Source organism: Chiloscyllium plagiosum, unplaced genomic scaffold (genome assembly GCF_037043375.1).
Source record: "Chiloscyllium plagiosum isolate Xiang-an unplaced genomic scaffold, Cpla_swu_hap1 HiC_scaffold_2, whole genome shotgun sequence".
NCBI classification, from domain to species: Eukaryota; Metazoa; Chordata; class Chondrichthyes; order Orectolobiformes; family Hemiscylliidae; genus Chiloscyllium; species Chiloscyllium plagiosum.
The window spans coordinates 30,323,416-30,340,460 of NW_028270140.1; the positions used below are offsets into that span (position 1 = coordinate 30,323,416).

Below are 17,045 nucleotides of genomic sequence, written 5' to 3' on the forward strand. Positions count from 1 at the left end.
CTACTTCAAGCATCAGTCTGTTTCTACCCTCTGAATAGAACTCCATTGAAAATCCAAGAAATTAATTTCAAGATTTGCAAGCTTTTATTCCACACCTGTATTAGCACCTTTTCCTCCGGATTTACCTAGTTTAAATTTGTGCATTATCACGGCTGCAGATTTTATTCAGTGCTAATACTGTTAATAAGTAGGCAGCAATACTGTAGGCATGAAGTGGTCTGATTTTGATCAAGAAAGAAAAGCTTTACTTTCAATAGCATCTTTCATAACCTCAGGATTCTCCCAATTGCTTCACAACTAATTAAAATACTTTTTATTAAAGTATAAGTTGCATCGTAGAACAGCAAATTTGCACAAATCAATCTCTCCACAGCATTAAACAAATTCAATTAGACTTTGTCTCACACAGGACAAGAGAAACTATGTGCATTGTATCTCTTTTGCTCCATCTATCGTGGTATCCTCTCTTGAAGGTGCTCCTTAAATGTATTTCACAGATATTCTTTGGTCAGCCTGTTCTTTCTCCATCTGGTTCGGCCCATTCTGCTGCCACTCTGGTGGGTCATATGTCTGAAAGACAAAATATGTAATCTGTCAGTCACTGTCATCTCTCCATCACAATATCATGCAGGCACACCTAACCAGTCCTATGTACCATTTCTTCATTGGTGACATTTTCTCTCCTTGTAATGATCAAGATTGTATGTAGACAATGTTGATGAAATGCATGTGACACCTTTGCTGTTCTCTTCCATGTTTCATGAACATATATTACAGTTTGTACTCAGAACAAATCATGTGGCATTGCAGCTTTATGACTGCATTGATTGTGTTGGGTGCCTAGACCAGACGTAGCCCTTGGACAACTGACACAGTTTTGTCAATGCTGTGTGGACTTCAACTCTACATCATACCCTTGGAAAAAGTTGCTTTCTGAGTAGGGAATATTGTCAATGTCCTCATATTCTGTTGCTCAGTAGTGAAGGGAGGGCTTTGTTGTTATTCAGTCACCATTGTCTTGGTCTTGATCAACCTTGATTCTGCTTCTTTCAAGGAGATGCTCATATCTCAGAGGATGTGTAATTCTTTGGCCAGCAACGTGATGTTATCTGTAAATTCCAGGTCCGTTACTAAGTGATATGACTGCAGGATGACAAAGTCTGACTTCATCATTGCTTTCTTCATTATAAAATCAATTACCAAGAAGAAAAGGAATAGAGAGATTATGCACCCTTGCCATCCTCCTATAATGATGCTGAAAATGGTGCTAATGAAACAAAAACAGAAATTGCTAGTGAAACTCTGCAGATCTGGCAGCATCTGTGGTAAGAAAATTGAGTTAACATTCTACATCTGGTGGCTTCATCAGAACTCAATGAACATGCAGAATGCGGGCAAAAGGCTAGAAGGTGGAGGGAGAGTTTTGGAGGCTAGTGAGGGTGTCTGTGGGATAGGAAGAGGACTCCTGTCCAAAGTAATAGGCACAAAGGCAACTGAAGAAGAGTTTAATATCCTGTCTAGCCCAAAATTCATGAAGGTGTGGGCACAGATGAAGAGTCACTGACAGCAATATTATGCTTTCCCTATTGTTGCGGTCATTGAGTTTTGCTTTCTTTGGCAAATTGATGATTTATTTTTGCCTAAGTCATCTGGAACGTCTTCAGCAGTTCAGATATTGTTGAACAGGTTTATGAGCTCTTCTAAGATTATGTTCTTGCCATGTATCAATGTCTCAGCTGGTATCTCATCAAACTGAGGTATCTTGTTGTTCTTCAGGAATTTGGTGGATCTTTGGTTCAGTGCTCTGGCAACTTCTTCCAGGTTGATGTTCAGCTGCTGACATGAGGTGCTGCCATCAAATACAAACACTGAGCTGTGGTTTGGCAGTTTGAGGACCTCCCAAAAACGATCCATCCAACTTGTATCCTGCTCCAAATGCTAATTCTAGTGATGGTTTTGACAGTGAAGATTGAGCTTGTCAAGGACTGAACTATTATTCAGCTTTCTTCCAATCCCATTTTGTGTGCATCATCAAACGTCCTGGAGTTTCCTGGTATGGCTAATTCATGCTATGAAAACAGCAGTGTTTTCTTTTACAGGTAGAATTGTAGAATTGTAGAAGACTTAGAATCCCTACAGTGCAGATAGAAGCCATTCAGCCCATCGAGTCTGCACCGACCCTCCAAAGAGCTTCCCTAACCCCACCCTATTCCCAAAATCCCACATTTACCACAGCTAACACACTGAGCATGCCCAACCCTGGACACTACAGAATAATTTAGCTGGCCAGTCCACCGAACCTGCACATCTTTGGACTCAAAATCATGATATCTCTGATAGTGTTTGATAGTATCCATCTGCCCCAGCAGCTCTGAAGGCATATTTAAATTCCAGGTTGATGTCTGATGTTAGGCTCTACAAAATGGTCACAGCAATGTGAGCAAAGGAGTGGTCCACAATTCTTAACAAGGAAATACCTTGGTCTTTGTTGCCTTTTCTGCAGTCCTCTTTTTACTTGGGCAAGGTAACTATTGTTGCATCTTGTATGTCTTGAGATGCAGATTTTCCTTCCCGCAGGGAGACAAAAGTTCATGAAGATGCTGCTACAGCGCTGGCTTTTCACTTTTAATGATTTCAGGTGGAATGCCATCCTTTTCTTGAGCTTTACTCCTGGCAAGATGATAACTGGCTCTTTGAGTTCTAATACAGTGGGCTAGCTGTGCATTTGCTCAACAGCAAACTCTAAAGAGATGCTGAGGGCTTCTTCAGTGACACCATTCTCCATTGGTTACACTTCAAGATGGTGCTTTACCTTTTTGTTTGGTTGTTAGGTTTAATGATGATTATCCCTGCCTTTATCTTCAAGAAGGCTGATTTGGTTGTTGCTGGGCCTGGAACTTCCTGGATTCTCTTCAATATCCTCAGATTCAGCAGCATATTGTTTGCTAATGCAGAGTTTTAACCAAATTTATTAGTATAGTGCCAAGTAGTTTGTTGAGGCTTGAATGTGGCAGTACTGAGAGTGTTCATATTTTATTTTCCAGGAATTTGTTTATCCTTTTTAAGGGTTACCTTTTTGGCTGCAAACATTGACTCCATTTTCAAAAAGTTTAAACCAAACTTAATTCCTGTGATCTCTTTTCTCATATACAGTGAGAATTATAGATGGTGTTGGACAGATATTCTCACTTTAACATCACACAGTGGTCTGGATAGTATTGTCAGAAAGAGCCTTATTGAGGATGCTAATGAATTCCTGATTCCTTTCTGAATCAGCGTTACAATAAGTATTGATCCAAGGATGGTCTTTCTTCTTGGAATGTTGTAGTATCCTTGGCTGTAGCCTGACCTTGATATATAACACAGAGTGGTCAGTGTTGCAGCCAATATTACAATCGCATTGAGTGATGAGGATATATTTAGGGTGGTATATCTGCTGATGATAAGATCTCGTTGGTGCCTGTGGCATGATGTCTCTGGGATACCTTGTGGCATGTATTGGTTTAGAAGTAGCTATTTGTTGCACACAATCCATGTTAACAACATCACTCCAATAAACTGTCCATTTTTAAATTATCTTCCAATTCTCCAATGCCCTATTCATGTTGGCCAAGCTATTAACAGGCAAGGAGTGAGAAAAGTCATGCCCCAGACTCAAAATATTAAATCTACTTGCTTCTCCAAAGATGCTGCCAGACCTGCTGAGTTTCTCCAGATTTTCTGTTTGCATATTGAAGAGTGAGAATTCTCTCTATGTCTTCTGCTGGGAGTGGGGTGTGTTGGGGAGGGTGCAGGGGGCAGTGGGAGTACTCAGCCATCACGAGTACAGTGTTTCTTTCTGAAAATGCCACTCCATGGTGATGTATTCCCTGTTGAGGTGTCCCCAGCCAGACAAACACGCAATGTTTTGTTTAAAGAATCCCTTTTGAGTGAATCTAATTTCTTGTAGTACAACAATGTCCACATTGAGCCTTGAAAGTTCTTTGTCGATTACAGCAGTCTTACACTTGTTATCAACTGGAAAAAGATCATCTTTATGGCCATGAAACATGGTCTTTCAGTTCAACTTGCAATGTATAAGATTACTTTTTTTGGTGAGTTTATCCTGCCTGGTGCAAAAATTAGTGACGTCAATCAAGATGACATTATAAACTCCAGGTATCCATTAAAACAAGCAGACTGGGCAGGATGACACCTAACTGATTAGGGGCTCCCCAGATTGAGGTGGGTGAAAGCAATCCAACGTCATATTATGATCGCTCCCACCTTCAGAACTAATTTGCAGCATTAGTGCTCTACATCATTCAAGCGCTATCTTATAACCGGTAACGCTTTCTTGGTGTGTTGTGCCAATGTAAACCATGAAGCTGGAGAGCCCTCTATAGGGTGCAAGTCTGACAAAATAGAATAGGGAACCTGTATTGCCCAAATTTTGGGCCCTCTCTCCTGGCATTGCTGGTGTTAATGACAGGAAAGGATGAAACCACTACTGTATGGTATCAGCTCTGCTGTATGAATTCCAAGAAGCTGCCTGACAGATGACAAATTACTGTCAAAAGACTTCACTTTGGATTTTCCATCAGCATTTACTCCCTTAGCCTTTATCTTTCCTGGAACACCCACAAGACAGTGAACCTACTTACCCATAGCTGAGTGTCTGGTTCATGGGCATCAGGGCATAACCAGAAGGTAATGGACCTGTATGTCATCCATCTGGTGACCAGACCATCTCAGAGTTCCCTACAGTTTAACCAAGGTGCACAGTTTACTATGTTGCTGCAAGGAAGCGGTACATAGGACTTGCTGATTAAATACTGGATGCAAAACAGTACACAAAACAACACTTTTCATTGTATTTTGGTGCGTATGACAACAATAATTCAATCAATCAATCAATCAATGGAGGGAAGCAATTGCATCTTCGATTTTCAGTAGTTGAACTGCTAGGCAACAGTGGGAGCTATAACCAAGAGCAGTGCAGTGGCTCAGTGGTTAGCATTGCTGCCTCACAGCACCAGGAACACAGCTTCGATTCCACACTCAGGTGACTATTTATGTGGAGTTTGCACATTCTCCCTGTGTCGACATGGGTTTCCTCCACGTGCTCCGGTTTCCTTCCACAGTCCAAAGATGTGCAGGTTAGGTGGATTGGCCATGCTAAATTGCCAATAGTGTCCCAGGATGTGCAGACTAAGTAGATTAGCCATGGTAAATCAGGGTTTTTGGGTATAGGGGTTGAGTCTGGGTGGGATGCTCTTCGGAGGGTGGGCATGGACTCAATGGGCCAAAAGCCTACACACTGTAGGGATTCTATGAAGAGGTGACAATCAGGCTGACTGCTGCGTAGCATCCACTGTGCTAAAACAATTGGTATGCTGCATCAACCAGAGACGCATTTTATTTGATAACATGTATTTGAGGGGTGTCTTGGACCATTTTATTCTGTTAAAGATGCTACATAAATATAATTTGGAGACACCAGTGTTGGACTGGGGTGTACAAAGTTTAAAATCGCACAACACCAGGTTATAGTCCAACAGGTTTATTTGAAAGCATTAGAATTTGGAGCCACCTGATGAAGCAGCAGCACTCTGAAAGCTAGTGCTTCCAAATAAACCTGTTGGGCTATAACCTGGTGTAACATAAATATAAGTAATTATTGATGTGCTGTACTAATCATTGCTGGGATTATTATGACATGAGTTTAAAAGTGTGGAAGGTATGCCATATAGTAAAACAAAACATAATATTTGAAAATAGTGTGTTATTAATTCAGCTAACTTACCATTGTGAACTTTGCCAGAATACCTAAGTGAAAAAATGTATTAGTACTACGTTGAATGCTGGAAAGTTAAATAATGTGCTGCTATTCAATGCACAAGAAAAAGACTCATAACTTTTGGATTTGACTGATTAAATCAGCTTGCTAACCCTGAGAAATTAATTTCATGGTTGGGCCTGATATAAGTTAAAATGAATTGACAGGAAAATAAGCGCAAATTAGTGTTTTCCACGGTTGTCAATCAATGCAGCAGGACACACTGTATAAAGTTAATTTAAATTCACATGTTAAGCCCCAGTAAAACTTAGATGTTTCTGTTATCTTCCATAATTCATCTATTTTAATCTGATTTTACCACGGTCTGTAATATGAAAAATGAATTAATTAATTATGTCATTTTCTTCCAATCATTCCTTTCTATCACTAGTCACAAGGTACCATCCAGTGTCTCAGGAACTAACTTGAAAATATTATCTTCTTCACTGTTCTCAAAGATTAGCAGGAGGAAAACCCAGCCTGTAGCACTAATGGAAATCTCCTTTGTAGAAATATTATCTCTATTTTCCTTTTGCTCATCTTTTACTATTGTTTCCGACCTTTCTTTAGTTCCAGAGATGTCCTCCCACTGTCCCACCTCTTCTTTGATAAACAATAGACATATTTTTATTCTGACAACTCTGATTGCATATGTTCTTGGAAATTTTAACTTTTGTCCCAATCACTGCTATATTTTTAACCCAAATAGATGAAAGTGAACCAAGAAAAAGAAAAAAATATACAGAATTTATTTTAATGTCCTTGCATTTTATTCCTTGCAAGTTGCTGGCTGCAGTAAGCTAGAGATTAACTTTTCAGTTCTGAAGACTTTCTGACAACCCTGGGGGATTGACAATCTGAATCTCACATTACAATTTCAGGTTAATGCATCAAATTAAAAGCCTCTTCTGTGAAATCTGCGCATCAGGGTGATTCTGTCGAACAGAATGACCAGTGTCCAAACTCCTAACTCTCCCTTCAAAAGTAGAGAAGCCTTAGCACACAAGAAGAAAATTTTTTAAATGACCAAAGGTATTGGCAGCACAAATGAGTCCGTCATTCTCCACAAACCAAGAGAGGTTGTCTTTGGGTTCTACCAAGGTCGCTTTTGTTGAATTGATCTATCAACAGGCCAATATTTGGAGGGTAAACAATGAAGGACAGAGAGGCATCCATCCCCTTCATTCATTCTTTTGCATATAATTGTGATATCATTCATACTGCCCATACTGCCCATCCTGCCCAAAGAGCATGAGATTTCCCAAGCTAAGCAAAAATAAGGGATAAAAGTCTAAGCCAGTTTGGGGCTTTCATTCCAACTCACTTAGGCAGTGAAAATAGGCTTTAGATTTCCAAATGAAGCATGGCATAATTATAAGGAAGTAAGAAATAATACGTCTTATTTTCTCTGCCACTCATTCAGTTGCCTCCAATTGTGTTTGAGGATCATTAGTTAGGCTATTTGATGCCTGCTACAAGTAGGCTAGCAATATATAGCATGCATTCTGTTCAGTGGATAGTAACCCCCAGTGACTATAAAAACAAACGTAAGAAATTTTCTCACTGTACTTGGACATAGCCCCTTAGATAGGACATATTGACCTTTGGAGGGGTTTGCAGTGCAGTGGCTGAAAATGTTAAAAAGGAAGAGTTCACAGAAACTCTTGTGTTCACCTGAGTGCAGAGTTTAACAAGAGCTCTAATTGAAGTGCTTCAGTTGATTAAGGGAGTTGATATCGTCATAAAGAGAAACTATTTCCTTTGTTTGGGAAAGCCAGATCAAAGCGACACAAGATTAGAACTAGAGCTAAGTTATTCAAAACAAATTTAGGTGGCCTGTTGTGCATGCCATTTTGTAATTACTCCACTTTAGGTGCCTTCAAACGCCAAGGCCTAAAGTTTTGCAATTCTCTTCCCAAACCTCTCTACCTCTCTTACCTCCTTTAAGGTACTCATTAAAACATACCTCTTTGATCAAGCATTTGGTCATCTACCTTAACGGCACCTTACATGGTCTGATGTCAAATTTTATAATGCTACTGTTATGTGCATTGGGACATCTCACTGAATTAAATGCACAAGATAAATACAAATATAGGTGTCATTGGTTTTCACTTAAAAGGCAGCGGAGATTTGAAACTCACACCCAAAAAGCTATCTAGGAAAGATTATTGAGAACTTCAAAGCTGAAGTTAACGTTTTTTTAAAAAGATAAAGACGCCATAGAACATGATTCATAGTGTGTATCTGCAGCTCAAATATGGATGAGTAGTATTATAGACTGGATGGCCTGAATGGCCTCCAAATGTTTGTACATATGGAAGCTTATCATTGGTACAACTGAAAAAGCAAGCATATTGATATACAGTATAAGATTTCTTTATTTGTATAAATGATTGAAAAATGACATTACGGTATATTTCTGTGGAAATAAATTAAATAGAAACTCAATGCTTTCAAAATAGATGAATAATGACAAAACATATTTATAACCTCACATCCCAATTGTTGTATGCTTCTTCGAAGGCACCCATGATGCTTTGGCATTTACAATACTTTTTAAATTTATAGCAGAACACAAGACTTTACATTGATCAAATAACGGATGTTAAAAAGTAGACCTAATAATTAAATGAAGGTAATTATTGTTAACATATCTAAAATGGGGATATCGTTCAGAACATGTGAAGCACCAGGGAGAGGATTTATCGCATCTGAGACCAGTTCGCTAGAATTAATGCAGCAGTCTAAGAGGCCACAATCGTAGTTGAATTGCTTTATCCAGCAACAGAGAATGCAAACATTCTTTGTATTACGATGGATGGTACACACAGCTGAAGTGACTGCTGTTAAGGGGGGGACTGCTCAACTAAAGATCATTTATGTTTGAGTTCTTCAATTCTTTGAAACAGAGGGACCTATGATAAATATAACCTTGTTCTTTTTCTGATACTAAGACTACTCCTTGACCCCCGATTACAAAGGTTGTGTACAATATTTCCTCCACAGGTGAATTTCCAAAAAAATTGTACAAATAGTTGAACTTCCAGGATTTTCTATTTTTCTTTTCTATGTCTTTGGGAGAATTAACTGAGCCTTCCAAAGGGGTTTTAAAAATAACTACCAAATAATATTTTGCCAGTAGAAAGTGATCATAACCTTTATACAGGGCAATCATTTTTCTTCCTGTATGCCAGCCTCATTTGTGGATTTATATACAAAAATTACATAACTAGTCACCAGGACTTCTTTAAATAAATAAACATTAATTGCTTTTAACTTACTTTAATCCAACACATCCATCAGTAAATAAATTATTTAAAAGGGCTCTTTTGCTTTATGCATGTGTTTTCACAGACTTCAATATGTGTTACACCAATTCCTTGAATTTATATGTTACCACTAAATTAGTAAAACTTCCCTAGCTGACGCATATGAGCATTTTCACATCAGCTCTCCAATTCCACACTGAGCCACGTTATGAAGTATTAAGAGGACAAAGTTTGAACAAAGAGTTGGTTTTAAGAAACATCTTAATGGAGAACAGTGAAGTGAAGAGAGTTAGGCAGGGAATTCTAGAACTTAGGGTCTTGGCAGCTGAAGTCATAGGCCACCAAAGATAGAGGCTAGACATAGAGGAATCCAAGATTACAAAAATATCTTGATCAGTTGGGACAACGGACTGAGGAGTAGCAGATGGAGTTTAATTCAAATAAATGCAAGGTATGACATTTTGGTAAAACAAACAAGGGCAGGACTTATAGACAATAGGTGCAGGAGTAGGCCATTCTACCCCTCGAGCCAGCACCACCATTCAATATGATCATGGCTGATCATCCTCAATCAGTATTCTGTTCCTGCCTTATCCCCATAACCCTTGATTCCACTATCCTTAAGAGCTCTATCCAACTCTTTCTTGAAAGTATCCAAAGACTTGGCCTCCACAGCCTTCTGGGGCAGAGCATTCCATACACCCACCACTCTCTGGGCGAAGAAGTTTCTCCTCAACTCTGTTCTAAGTGGCCTACCCCTTATTTTTAAACTGTGTCCTCTGGTTTGGGACTCACCCATCAGCGGAAACATGCTTCCTGCCTCCAGAGTGTCCAATCCTTTAATAATTTTATACATCTCAATCAGATCCCCTTTCAGCCTTCTAAACTGAAGTGTATACAAGCCTAGTCGCTCCAATCTTTCAGTGTAAGATAGTCCCGCCATTCCGGAAATTGACCTCGTGAACCTACTCTGCACTCCCTCAATAGCCAGAATGTCTTTCCTCAAATTTGGAGACCAAAACTGCGCGCAGTATTCCAGGTGCTGTCTCGCCAGGGCCCTGTACAGCTGCAGAAGGACATCTTTGCTTCTATACTCAATTCCTCTTGTTATGAAGGCCAGTATGCTGTTAGCTTTCTTCACTGCCTGCTGTACCTGCATGCTTGCTTTCATTGACTGATGTACAAGAACACCTAGATCTCGTTGTGCTGCCCCTTTACCTAACTTGACTCTATTTAGATAGTAATCTGCCTTCCTGTCCTTGCCACCAAAGTGGATAACCACACATTTATCCACATTAAACTGCATCTGCCATGCATCTGTCCACTCACCTAGCCTGTCCAGGTCACCCTGTATTCTCCTAACATCCTCCTCACATTTCACCCTGCCACCCAGCTTTGTGTTATTATGCAATTAAAAGTTGGGCCTTGAGTAGAGTTGTAGAACAAATGGACCTGGGGTTCAGGTTCATGATTCTTTGGAGTTTGTGTCACATGTACAGGGTGGTTAAGAGGACATTTAGCATGCTTGCTTTCATTGCTCAGACAATTGAGACCAGGAGTTGGAACATCACATTGAGATTGTACAGGACATTGGTAAAGGCTGTTCTGGAGTATTGTGTCCACTTCTGGTTGCCCTGCTGTAGGAAGGATATTATTAAGCTGAAGGGTTCAGAAAAGATGTTGCCAGGAATTGAAGGTTTGAGTTACAAGGAGAGGCTAGATAGACTGAGACTTTTTTGATTGGAGCCTAGGGGATTGAGGGGTGACATTATAGAGGTTTATAATATCCTGAAGGGTATAGATAAGGTGAATGGCAAGTGTCTTTTCCATAGAGTGGGGGATTTCAAGACAAGGAGGCATATTTTTAAAGTGAGAGGAGAAAAATTTTAAAAAGACATTGGGGCAGTTTTTATTTACAGGCCATGAGTCCACTTCCTGATAGGTATAATCTGCCAATAAAACCATCACCGCTTTTCTGCTCTGGTCTCTTCTTGAGTATTATGTCCTTGGGTCTCAATCCACATATTTAAACTTGAATTCTTCCCGTTGAATATGGCATCAGGGTTGGCATATATGATTGAACATATCCCTGGACACTTCAAATCCTAAAGCATTGGGTGAAATCTTCCCAGCCCTGAATGGCATGGGCATTGGTGATTATTTGGACAAATAAGGTGAGTGTAGCAGATATGAGAATTTCAATGTCAAGAGCAAAAAGTCCATTTCTCCAGCCAAGATTTAAACAGTGAGAGAAAATCTTGCTAGAGAGCGATGAGAAGCCTTTATGCAAATGTTTGCATATATTAAATTGTCATTATTACCAAACCTCAACTCATTGATATGCTGTTTATCATTCTCCCATCTGCCATATAGAAACTAGATGGTGACAATTCAAGAATAAAAGTCAGAAAGGGTATCTGGTGATACCAACTCACTGGTTGCATCTCTGGACCTACATCTTAGACACTTGACACAGAGGTTTCATGGCATCCTTGATGGGTGACCTCACACCTACACCCCAGTTCATGGATGCTGTTGGACATGTAGCAATCTCTGTCCACCCTCGTGGCACATTTCTGAACCCCTCACAGTATGGTTCTGCACTTAAGTTATGAACATTGGAGCACACTAGCACCTTTCATTGTCATGCTGTTGCTAGGACATTGTGCAGAAGGAAAGGGACCCATCTAATGGATTCAACAAGGGTACCTCTCAGGACTTCTTTCTTGCTCTTTTAATGCTCACTTGCTTTGCGCCTAGTTGAATGCTCATGGCATCCTTACCTTGCTTTGCCCCATCGACCAGACTTTAAAGAGCCACAGTTCTTCTCTCATGCCTTATGGTTTAATGCAGAAACAAAGCTAAACAAATTGTCATGGTTGTCAGCAATCATCAGCCTAGGAGGTGGAAATGTTGCTGTATGGCACATTGCTATGTCAATCTCAAACCTGCACTGTGTGCCGTCAGCTAACATGGCAAACAATTTGCATGTGCTTCCCACAAACGGCCGTGTCTCAAAGTCTAAAGGAGTAGTTCTCAGTCAAATCAAGGAAGACACTTCAGTCAAGGGTCCCTGCACAGTAAGTAAAGGATACCAAATGCTATCAGTCCAGGATTTTGGTCATGGTCAGTTGGTTGCTTTGAGTAGTCAGGGAGATGGGTTCTATGTCTCTATTGTCCATGAGCAGCCATCTAAAGTCCAGTGCAACCAGTCATGGGATTTTCAGTAAGTCAGTTAGGGAGTTGCATACAGTTCAGGCAGGGGTCTGCTAATTCACCAGTCCAGGTTGTCCATCCATGTTGGTTAAGAGAGTGGGCCATGGTCAATCCTGCCAAAGTCAGAAGTGGTGGGTAGTCACCATTGCAGTGAAGCAGACTAGAAAATTGCAGGAGTTGCTCACTTTACACTGATCATAAGACATTGTATAGTGCTAGTGTTAGCCCTTGTATCTTCAATCTTGTAGTTACAACTACAATGACACTCATCCACCAGCTGATGGTGAACACTGATCATAGATTTACATGTGGGAATGCATTTATAATGGAGTTTCAATTGGGCCACCTATATGTCCTCAAGTCTTTGTTCTTTTCCTCCCAATACATTTTGGTGCAGACTTGGGTTCCACAACGGAAGTGAAGGGAGCCTGTTCTACAGAAGAGCCTATTGGCCTTAGATTTTGAGTCATTTGTGCCTAGAAGGCCCAGATGTGCTGAATGTGTCTGGCCAGAGGCAGGTGCATACATCCTCCTGGGCTGAGAGTTGCAGGCAGAGTGGAAGAAGAAGACCCAGGCACCTTTGGACTGATCTCCAAGGAGATTTCCTGGGGGCTGAGTGCTGAATTTGGTTTCTTCCTTGTCATCTTCTGGGGAAGGGCACATGGGGTAAAGTCAAGAGGTAATGAGGGACATGAGAATTACTGACAATTAGCACCACCCTAGTTTTGATGGGGGGCAGAGCAATACTAAGATGCAGTATCCCTGGAGTTCAGGGAGTATAGAGAGGAACAGTTAAGTAAAAGCGTTTGGTGGAAGTATAGGAAATATCGAAGTCAATGGGGAGAGGAACCAAAAATGGATTTTGAACGCTCGGAGGTCACCTAGACTGAGAGGCTGAGACTATGATTGACTCTGTGCAGTACAAACCCTCTTCCATTCCATCTTCACCCAAACAGCAAATGTGAAATGAAGCTGAAAATGGCTGCCACCACACCCAGAGTGGACAGGAAGAAAATATGTTTTGTTCTGTGAAAGAAGGATTTCCACTTTCATTGCTCAGGACCAATGGCTCGAGTAATGGCATGTAGGTCTGTGTGTACATCTGGCAGAGACTGAGCGTGCAGGCAACTTGACTATGGACGCAGCTTGATCTTCACGTCAGAGGCAGCACAGTACAAGCAACACTGGTGGGTCTTCCAATCTTCCAGTCAATTTATCCAATGCCTCTGACAAACTTGCCTGTTGCTTTCATGTCTGCCTGTACACTTATATGAAATTATTAACTGCTGCCAACATGGGTTCACCTCCTGCCTGACAATGAGCAGATCCCTGATCTTTGACAGTCCTCTCAGTGCCAGCAAGTTGGGTGGCTTCTTCCTCAATCAGCTGCAGAACCTTTTGGCAGTGGTGTGCATTTGCTGCCAACTCTAATCCAGCTAATGTACCTGCCAATATCTGAACTGATGAGCAATCTGTGGCTTCCTCCTCAGAGATGAAGGAATAAATGTCTTGAAGGGCTGCCCTCTTGACAGTGGCAACTGTATAGATTCCACTGCTGCCTGCAGAGAGAAAAAAATGGAGAAGGCACTGTGAGAAAGAAGTGGAAGTCTGTGAGAGTATACTCCCAGTGGCAGTAATGAGAGAGCAGCACAGCAATGAGTAATGAATCTTATTTAGTAAACAGGATGTGGAGGTTTTGACATTACAACAGGAACAATCATGGTCCTCACCAACAAATGCCAGGGTCCGCCCCTTGTAGGAGGTAAGATGGTGAATGTCAGACATTTCTGCTCTATCTGTCCTATTGTGTCTTTTTTCTTCCTGGAATGAGGCAAATGGAAAGATTGAGTGGGATGTAAGTGGTTGGTAGAATGCTTAGTGCAATAACAGATGGGTAATGGTGGTGTACAATGTTCCCCATATGCTGCATTCCAAGTGTCCAGGCACTGTGTTTGACATGCTGACAACATTTGCAGGATTAACTTCCAATTGCAGAAGTCACTGCCGTGCACGGACCTCGAAGGTCTGCACAAAATATAAAAAGAATTAACAGGAGCACTGGTGATGAGCTGTCCCAAGTGAGCAAGCAGGCAAGACAGAAACCATGAAGAATAAGTAGTGTGGGGGTTGGGAGATTGAGAACAACTGAGGAAAGATGTTGCATGCAATAGTGAAAGTGGTAAAGCATGATCCTTGATCATTGAATGGCAGAGATAGAGTGAGTGTCAGACAGCAGAAAGAACATAATGGCACTTATCGTCACAGCATGCAGAGGGTAATTGACCTTCTTCCTGCATTGCCAGTTGTCCTCGAGATTGTGGATAGTGCACTGAACCAACAGGACACCTTGGACCAGGCTGGCTAGGTTTAGTGTTGTGGTCTGCAGGCTGACAGTGCTTGACTTGGTTCTCAACTGTATTTGAAGCATGTTACCTGCACCAGAAGTCTTGAGGTCTCAGCAACGACAAATTTTTCCATCTCTGACAAAGTGGAAGATAGAATGAGCAGGGCATCATAGCAACAGGATGTATAGCAAATAAGGTTTGAAGAATCGCATGAGAAGTCTTGCTAGGGCTCACTTAGAGAAACTTTCCATGCACCTCCCCAAAGTTGACACTTAACTGAAATTCACTTAACAAAATTCAGCTCAGTGAGTCCATCAGGTTAAGTTGCCTTTATTTCTCATCTCCAATTTTATTTCTATAAAAGCACTCATCAGAAATAATGGTATTAATGCTTCTGTTTTTTTTTTCCTGCTGTTTTGTCCTTCCAGTATTGTCTTGGTGTTATTTATTAAACCCTGGAAACTCCAAGAAAATCTGAAGAGTCGGCAACTCTATATTGGTGCCTGGAACTTAAAACTACCATAGGTAGAATTAGGTTCAGATATCAGCAGTTCAGCTGCTTGTTCGATTTTTAACTGTCTCTTCCATGCCCAGTTTCTGAAAGGTAAGGGGAAGATTATAAATCCCCCATAACTAGGCAGCTTAGTCCATTCAGAAGGTTCTCCTGAACTCTGGGGGAATACAAAGCATTTTTACTGCTATATTTGCAGAATATTTGCAGAAATATCTCAATTTCCAACAAATATTTAAAATTCAGTATACATGCAGAGCTTGCTGCAGTGTGAATTCAATTCAGGGCTACATCAAACAAAAAAGAGAACTATGAGTTGAATCCATTTTGTAGTTATTGGTCTTAGACCTTAAAAATAATGGAAAGTACAAATGAGCCATGAACTAATTGAATGACAGCAGAATAGGCTTAAAGGGTTGTATGGCCTCCTCTTGTTTGTACCATATAAAGAATTCAGCCTTATAGTTCATTAAAAATATTTTGAAGCCAAGCATTATTTTGTTAGGTTGCACAGTACAAACCTCCTTCACTGTCAATGTGCAATAAGCATATCTCTTATAGCTTAGATCTAATATAGGACTACTTCATATCTTCAGTGATGTTTTAAAATGGTTCCACAGCACCTGCCTCTTTTATGTACACAGTAAACTAAGTTCAGCGAGGATTACCATGAGTAATAAAAGGCTCATTCTCAACTGACCTTTGCTGGGCAGGTCATGAGTTAGGCAGTCCGTCTTACCACTTCTTTTAGTATGTTCCTATAGGAGAAACTTCACACAGTGTTCAATCTGGTGTAGTGCAAATGATTTCTTATATTTATGAGAGAATCTATTAAAATAATAAATTAATTTGTTTGATGAATTATATTGTTGGTCCAATTGATTTATTAGCATTTCACATGATATTATGTTATTTTCTTTCAGCTGAAAATGGCTAGTGGTTTTCAATTGAAGCCCGGAGAAAGGCAGGTATGAAGAGATTCAAAGCTTTGCTCCTCTTTTCTGGAAAGTTTTAGATGTAGTTTTGACTGAATCATGTGAATTTGCAAATCTGCCTTAATTTTAGTCCTATGACTTCTCACTTAATCCACCTTTGTAACACTTAAATTCCATTTATATCAACAAGGCAGTGATCACTATTTGCAAGATCCAACAACTGATTGCCAATTACAGGGAATCTGGCTTATTGAATATCCATAGTTAGTATTAGTTCCAGTGTCAAACACTATTCATTTTGAAATAGAAATAGATATGTTGGAAACGCTTAGCAGTTCTGGAAAAATCGGTAGTGAAAGAAAAACAGAAAAAAAAGTTAATATTTCAAGCGGAATACGATCCTTCTTCAGAACAATCTGAATGAAGAGCAGTTATATTCAAATTGTAAAATTAGCTGTTTCCTTCTCCACAGATGCCAGTGAAGATGCTAAGTATTTTCCATAATTGTGTGTATTCATTTCAGATTTTCAGTGTTTTGCTTTTACACTAGTTATCTGAGGTATACTTTGATTCCAGTTTTCCAATCTAAAGGGATTGCAGGTAAGCCAAGCACTCTTTTCATGCAGTAATTGAACCTTAAATGGCTTAAGTCCCCTTCTTACTCACTCACCATGCCCAAATATACAGATTCATCAGTGATAGCTCATTATTTATTTTTGACTAATGTCCTCCATAGCAAGCATATGTGTAATTCCTTTTGTATATGTGTGAGGTAATCAGTCTCAGTATTCTGGTGTCTTGCTTCATCCAATATTGGAAGCAGGACTACTAGCTAACATCTCTAGCCTGCATACAAGTGACTGAGACACCTGATATTCTCATGTTTAATAGTCTTATATCAATCAACTGGGCTGCTTCAGATGACAAAGTTTGTAAGGTCATAGATTA

At 40.2% G+C, this 17,045-nt stretch overlaps 1 long non-coding RNA gene across 1 annotated transcript in view; it reads left to right on the forward strand.

The window, feature by feature from the left end:
- Window positions 1-17,045, forward strand: part of LOC148151843 (uncharacterized) — a 40,796-nt gene that overhangs the window by 21,829 nt on the left and 1,922 nt on the right. The window contains exons 2-3 of the long non-coding RNA XR_015759883.1: window positions 16,086-16,130; window positions 16,621-16,697. This is a non-coding gene — a long non-coding RNA (uncharacterized LOC148151843). The remainder of the gene's footprint in view (window positions 1-16,085; window positions 16,131-16,620; window positions 16,698-17,045) is intronic.